The sequence below is a fragment of the Sorghum bicolor genome, chromosome 5 (genome assembly GCF_000003195.3).
Source record: "Sorghum bicolor cultivar BTx623 chromosome 5, Sorghum_bicolor_NCBIv3, whole genome shotgun sequence".
NCBI classification, from domain to species: domain Eukaryota; kingdom Viridiplantae; phylum Streptophyta; class Magnoliopsida; order Poales; family Poaceae; genus Sorghum; species Sorghum bicolor.
In genome coordinates, this window is record NC_012874.2 from 13,978,118 (window position 1) to 13,986,104 (window position 7,987).

The 7,987-nt window shown below is 42.9% G+C and overlaps 1 long non-coding RNA gene across 7 annotated transcripts; it reads right to left on the bottom strand.

The window, feature by feature from the left end:
- LOC110435435 lies at positions 3,117-5,931 on the bottom strand. 7 transcript variants are annotated; one of them, XR_002453104.1, is made up of 6 exons: positions 5,047-5,931; positions 4,497-4,546; positions 4,332-4,407; positions 4,169-4,249; positions 3,711-4,079; positions 3,117-3,382 (listed from the first exon to the last, which is right to left on the bottom strand). It is a non-coding gene; the product is annotated as an uncharacterized LOC110435435 (long non-coding RNA). The 7 variants fall into 7 exon arrangements; XR_002453102.1 differs by having other exon boundaries at positions 4,332-4,411; positions 5,047-5,930; XR_002453099.1 differs by having other exon boundaries at positions 4,332-4,546.

The window sequence follows — 7,987 nt, forward strand, 5'->3', positions numbered from 1 at the left end:
CGTTAATATTACGTTTTAGCAACCATTGTCTGACGCTAATTGTTGGCTATGGTATAGTGTTAGCTGCCTCACTAAAATACTTATTAGTGACGTGTTTTAGTTCTAAGTCACTATTGAGCTGTCTCCTTTGTGTTGTTTTGGCATAGTGGATGACATGGCATGGAATTAGAATAGTTCTATGACATTTATTATGACATCCAGTTTTTTTATGTCACTAGGTCAAAATGCCTATTACAGAATGTCATAATCTGGATGATATAATGACATCACGGTCTATTGTCATACTAAATATGTCAAAAAAATCATGCATTTCTTGTAGTGATAAGAGATCTTTTAGTGCATGTAGTTTAAGTCTTCTCAAGAAGGGATCTCTTAGAAAACTTTTCAAACCAAATCCCTTTGAAGGACTTTTAGAAAGACTCAAGGATGGCACGTTAAGTAATGTCATAGAAAGAGAGCGAAGCCATCTCGAATCCACTCCTATCTTTTCCCCTTCTATGCCCACTCTACATATAAAATTTGAATCCATCTCTAAACCTATCATTGACCCCTATGACTCCTATCCTCTTTCTCCTGAGACTCATGATGATCCTAGAAATCTACCAAAAAATCCAAATAATAGGATTTATCAAGACCATGAGGAGGATCGAGCAGAGGAACATCAATGGCTAGAGAGCATTAAAAACCAATGTGCTATTGTCATTGAGTGGATGGACGAGGCCTTATATGAGACCAACTCAAGAGGCAATTCAAGGAAAATTTTTGACATTTATGACCAATCACCCTTGGAAGTTGAAAATGATGGAGACTTTAATGAATAAGGAAGCTACTTCATAAACACCCCATCAAGTCCTCGCTCGTACGAGAAATCTCCTAATTCTTTGTTCCTAAAGATTTTGAAAAGGTAGTTAGCTAAACAGTAAAATTTAGCTACTAATTATAGCCAAGCTCTTGGAGTTGCTCTTAGATTAACCCATATCTAATCTAATCTAACCTAATATCTCTATGTAGTTAATACCAGCTAAGCAATAAATGTTAGCTAAATCTCACCTCTCGTGCTTCCACGTCACTTTTCTTTTGCAGCTGTCCGATCTTCATCCAGTTTCCTTTTGCAGTCGTCCGATGTTTATCACCTGACCCCGCACACCTCCACCCAGCAGCCCCTGCGGTTCCCTTCATTCACCTTCCATCAACGCTGCCCCGCAATCAATGGCGCTGCGAAGCACACACCGCCGCCACACCACCTCTGTCCAGCAGCCCCGCCCCCTGCAACTTAGGGGTGTTTGGCATGGCTACTCACGAGAAGTTCCTCTAGAGAAGTCATAGCCGTTTTAGAAAACTCATAATTTGTACCTTCGCCAAAATGGCTCCGGCTCCTCTGTTTTTTACTCAAAACAACATTTGGCAGAGCTTCTTTAGAGGAGCCAGAGCCAAAGTTGGAGAGGGACTCTACCAAATAGACCCTTACACTATTCAGCTTCCTGCGGTTCCGTCCCTTGAGGTCCCTGCCTTTTGCGCCTCCTCCGTTCAGGGTGTCCCAGGATGCATCTCTTTACAATCCTATCCTACTGCTGAGTAGATGAAGGGTTTCATATGATTAATTCTCTGATCAATCTCCCAATCAATTGCGCATTTCTGGTGATTAATTCCCTTGTTCGAATTTGCGTTCCCAGTTATTTATGCCCACGTTAATGTCCTTCTCCATCTTCCTCCCGTGCTTACTCCCCTTCTCTTCAGAGGTATTAGCCCCAGGTATCATTATCCTTCCGATGCACAGCCTGCAACACTGAACAACCTGCACATTGTGGCAGGTAAGGTTACCTCCACACTACAGGAAAATCCTACTTTGCCGAGAGCCGATTTCTTTGCCGAGAGCTGTCGAGTAGACACTCGGCAAAGACCTTCCTTTGCCGAGAGCTACGTTAGACGCTCGGCAAATGGCTCTTTGCCGAGAGCTTAATGGCCCTTTGCCGAGCGCTCAGGCTCTCGGCAAAGTACCAGAATCCTGTAGTGCCATAGGCTCTTCTGCTCTGATATGCTATTCTAATCCCCCCTGCTCTACTGATTAATGGGCTTCTTTCAATTTTTATACCCCTCTCTGTTCGTCAATTGCCTTCTTCCTTCCAATTTTGTTCCAGCCAAAGGTTTAGTTTCCAAGGTACGTCTGAAGTTAAAGTTCATATTTCTTTACAGTTTTGTGTACAGTTCATATTTTCTTACAGCATCAAAGTTTAATTTCCAATGTACGTCTAAATTTATAGTTCATGTCTCCTTACAACTTTATGTACAGTCATACTTTCTCACACATTGCAATTTTACAACTGTAATTATTACCCAAAGTTATAAAATTCCAACAGCATGCAATATGTAGAAGGCTCGATCCGTTCACCACATGGTCATGGCCGTTCACGCCGTAGAAGCTCACATATTTTAGTTCCCCAACCAGACCCAGCTGCTGCATCCGAGTCTCGACGTAGACATAGGCTACATATGAATGGAGGTGCAGGTTGGATGAAATAAGCTCCAGGCTCCATCCATATCTCCACTTAGATTTATAATCTCCAAATATATATTATACTTATATGAAACGAATTTCTTATTCATTTGTACTACTTAGCCTCTACAGACCAGCAGCATAATGATGTGGGAGCACAATTCCCTACATCTACAGAGAACTTGGAACATGTCACAAATATTTCTCAAATTGCACCAGTCCCTCCAGTTCAACACTATCAAATTGGTCAATCGTCTAATTCAATTGCAGTGACGTCTAATCAAAACATTCACCACCAACGTAAGTTAGCATATTTATCTCCCAAAGGTCACCGACATATGTATCTATTGCCCAGGTTGCTCAATCCCATAGCATCCACATCGATAGACATCAGTGGTTCATCTCTCTCGCTTAACAAATCAACTTATGCTATACTAGTACACTACTCGTGCTAACGCTACGACAACATTCTGGTATATGTAGATTACAACTAAAATATACAACGTAATATAATTGTTTCAGGTCAGAAAAAAACATCATCCATGCTTTTGATAGCGGCAAAATAATCTTGACCATATCAAAAAACAATAATCTTGAGAATATCAAAACAAATCTTTTCAAATATCAAAACAATCTTGACAGGGAATATATTGCCTCCATTACTGAACCAGAATTACTGCTAAAGCCCTTCTTCACCTTAAAATTCAAAGGGTACAGGTTCCATTAACCAATATATTATCGCATTCCTGAGATACAATAAGTATGTTGACCAATAACTCTCAGAGCAATAATACATGATGATTGGAGAAATTTAGGGGCGAATATCTTACTCAACTCTTAACTCAAACCCAACCTAAACAGAATTCCCTCTCGTAGAACTCCTCATACCTAAACAAAATTGGCAGTGAAACAGTGAATACATGAGAGCATTTTTTAAAAAAAATTGGCAGAAAACATAAGTATACAAACAATGCCCCCTCCCCCCCCCCCCCAAAAAAAAAAAATAAACTGCAGATCAAGTAAACATTCTATACTCTTGGCAAATAAAATGTGCTAGTGACAGAGATTCTTTGATTTTTGCAAGCAGAGATACTTTCATTCAGTTATTTAGGCACAAGGATATAAAGACATATATATGCTTATAAATTTCTATTTTGTACCCTATTCACTGTAGTCTCCATAAATGATTATGAATTTCTATGCTATATATTCTTACTTGAGGAATGGCAAAGTCAATATCGTCATCAAGGAAGGATTTCTTTGTTGTGACAAAAATCTCTGACTCTATTCTATCTATTTTCTCATCTTGATTTGCATCAGCTTTTGAAAATTCTCCCACTCTGTTTTATATTTTTTCCCAATCTGATTTGCATCGGCATCTAAAAATGTCTATCATTGCCACATAACTCCCTGTTAAATCATAATTCCAGTATTGGTCAGTCACATGATGACACGAACAATTTACAACTCAAATAACCATTTGATTTGATTTTTACTGAAATGTTTAAAAGAATCTTGTCCAGGATTGCCTGTGATATCATCAGACTCGGGGTGGCTGCTCTTGCACCATGGCGGCCAACTGAACCTTTGATAAACATAGGTAAGGTGAAATTAACAGAAGAGACAAGACAAATTAAGCTAAACAGGGAGAGTAGAGAGATTAGGGAGACAAACCTGAGGAGGATGGTTACTTGTGGGAAGGGCAGGTTGAGGCACTCCATTATTTTTCAGCACTGTTGTAGACTTGATGTAGGACTTGCAAAAATTATAACAACATTAACAATATATATAGAAATCATTAATAAAAAATCTTCAAGAAAGCTAATGTGGTTGTCACCTGTGTTTCTCGATGAGAACAGCACTGGACATGTTGTCAAGGGATCTCCCTGCTGACCTATGCAGGAGCATCGTCTCTGACTTGGTGTTGTTTGACAATAATGATTTCTTAGGCAGTTTGACAACAATGATTTCTTAGGATTGAAACTTATAACTACATACTTACATGAACGATATTTTCAGGTTTTTGGTTGTACGGGGATGAAATGATATTATCTGTAGGATTTGAAATAACAGTGTCAATGTCACCAGAGATAACCAGCGAGACAAGTAGCACCAAGCTGCTGATTGTTGAGCAGATCTCTTTTTTATTCTGTATTTTGAAACATCTTTTCTTTTGAATAACTTACTGATATATAAATATATATATATATTTTCAATAAAACATGCAATATTTCAAGTTTTTGGCCAGTTTACGCAAAAGGTGCACAGCAAAACATGCAATATATATGTGTTGCTAGAGCAACACCGAGCAAAGCATGTACTCGCACACACACCTGATGACAAGCAATGGGATTAATAAGCGACAACACGGACTCATCGTGAGGAAAACACAAGCTAGACCGGTGACAAATCCGCTGCCATTCACACTGCCCTCAACCAGACCAGGCAGGCGGGGGAAATATGACAAACACCTAGCGAGCGTGCATCACAAGGAATGGCCACAGTACACGGGGGCCAATGACGGAGAAGCAAAATAGTGGGTAGCAGCTTACAGAGTCAAAAGGAGGGAGAGCCCCTCGCCGGTGGAATGGCGCTCGCGGGCACCGTCGTAGGTGATGAAGAAGCCCTGCACACCAGGTGCACCGGTGGACTGTACAAAGGCCTCGAGGCCACACCAGCCGACCCCGTTTGCCCGCGCGAGGCACACGTTGCGGAGGATGTTGACGACCACGGTGAGGAGGCGTCATCAAGTGAGTCGTAGGCGGAGAGGTCGATCCGCTTGAGCACCAGGAACGAGTGGGAGCGGCGCGCGGCTGAGGACCCGCACGCAGAGACGGCGACGCGTCTGGCCCCAGCGAGGGCGCCGCCGCGCGTCATGGGGCGAGCAGGCGAGCGCGGCTCCACGCTACCTGGCGATGGATTGGAGGCAACCAAAGAAATTAGAGGATTTGGGTTAGGGTGTCAAGGGGCTGGACTACTAGGAAGCGCTGGGGATGGAGGAGGGCAGGAGCGTCCTTCAGCAATGCCCCATCCTCCTAGTCGCCGGCCATGGAGAAGGGGAGGTCGCGCCAACGGTGGTCTTGTTTCTCACGTGCGGCTAGGCGGTAGGGTGGCACGGGCGGCGAAGACACAGCGGTGCGGCGGTGGGGAGGGGAGAGGAGAGGACGATGTTTCTTTTTTTTCTTGGAGAAAATAGAAACGACGCGGTCTGGTGGATTCGAAACCTCGTCGCGGAGCGCACGCGTGAGGGTTTGCGGGCAGAGTTGGCGCGGGCGGCGTGGGACTCAGGATAGTTGGATGCGGCTTCTAACATCTTAATTTCAGACGTTGGATTCCTAGTTGGTGTTTTGTGAGCCGTTGATCTTGAAAGAGAATGTGACTTGAAGAAGATTTCAATTATAGTAGAGATTACCGAATTGTTTATTTATGCATAAAGTCATTTGCTGCCGATACACATGTGACTTTCTACTTCTCTCTTTTAAGAGGCCAGGCGATGATATCATACACTGTTGACTATTAAATTTTTTTAATTATGGCTCGGTTGGATGATTCTGTTTGGTTGTGATACTTGACTAATTATTAAGATTTTATTACATGCATGCTTTTGTTAACGTTAGATGCATACTAAATACTACTATGTGGTTTAGCAATGAACATGATAAATTAGCTGCCATCGCAAGGGCAGAAGATCCATGTGTATCCATCAGTTAACTTTTTTCATTTTTCTAACTTATATGTTCTTGCATTGCCAAGTTATTTGCGATTCCTCTGCTCTACTGATTAATTGGTTTCCTTTTAATTTTCGTTGCACATCCAACAGGCCCACAATTGACATGCTCTGTTCGTCGACTGTGCTCCTTTCAATTTTTGTTGCAGCCAAAGTTTAACTTTTATGTCTGAATTTACATTGCACAATACTCCATCTATTGTTACCAATATGCCTCCACGTTTTCCCCTATCAAATCTCTAAGTGCTATGTACAGTTACACATGATAATTGGTCGTGATCCGGCCCCAATCCTATGCGATCAGGCATTGAATCCAATCCCACCCCAACCCTCACTGGTTTCATTCAACTCAATCCAATCCTATCCTACGTGCAGTACAATCCTAACCCACGTAAGATTCTTTTTAAGCGCCCGGATGACCAACCGATCGATGGATGGATGGACGGACGAGCGGGCAAGCAACCGAAAGCTAGTAGCCGCGCAGCTTACCAGCCTACCTAGTCAACGGCCGGACAGACAGCAAGTCGATCGCCCGTGAGGATCGGTTCGGTGTCTTAATGCTGTGATTATCCTTGGTGTGTTAATTGCATAGTTTCTCAGGATCCTTGGGCCGACCCTCTTCTACAATCCATGTGACGATTCAGGCCATGTCTACAGCCCAGCTATTTTACAGGCCAATCCAATCCAACTCGATTCTTCTCTATGCATGGCCCATATATGATCCATAAAGGCCATGAGTTTGGGGCTCCCTTGAGCCCTCTGGTTCCGAGAGCCCATTCCCACACGTATGTCTAGTTCATATTTTCTTACAATGCTATGCATAGTTCATATTGCCCTGTCATATCTCTAAGTGCTATGTACAGTTCATATTTTCTTAGCTACAGATTCCAATTGTAGAATTATAGTTATTAGCCAAAGTTATAAAATTCTATCGGAATGGAACCCAGAAAAAGCCCCAATCCGTTCACCATGGTCACAACCGTTCACGCCGCAGAATGTCACGTACTATCGACGAAAGCTAGTCAGCAGTCTACCTTGGGGTATACCCACGGTAGTAGTTTATCGGTAGACAGATGCGCAAGCTACGAATTTGATGGTGACGCAAGACACGGACAAGGTTTTATCCAGGTTCGTCCGCCGTGTGGGCGTAATACCTACGTCCTGCGTCTGATTATATTGTCGTGTGTTGAATTGAATTGTGTTGAGTTGTTGTGTTCCTCTAGGGGACCTCTGCCCCTCATATATCCCGAAGGGACAGAGTAACAAGCAAAGTATCCTACTTGGTACAATATCTTGTAGCCTTGTGGTGCACGCCGACCAGCATCGTGCGCCGCACGTCTTCATCTTGTGGGCCGAGCCTCCTCTGATGGTGCGGCCCATGTCAATCCATGAGGGTATAGGGGTTTATACCCCCACAGCTAGTCCCCGAGCACCGTGTATTGTGATGTAACACGCTGCCTTGAGCTTCTTCGACAAGTGAGGCTTGACGTCTTCGATAAGCAGGAAAGTCGCCCGAACAGTTGCAACGGTATTTTAACCAATTCAAAAGACAGTTGATCAACATTGACATCGAAGAAGCAGGTTGTTCAAAGAATGTATGGTGCTCTTAATCAAAAAATATTTCTTTCCTCATGAATTGTGCTCATTTTACTTTTCTTGAAAAATATATAGACATTCAAAAAGCAAGCATATTCACCGTAAGGTAAAGTGTGCCCACTTAGTCCCCGATCTTGGTAGTAGATGACGTAGGCACGTGGCGCTATGGT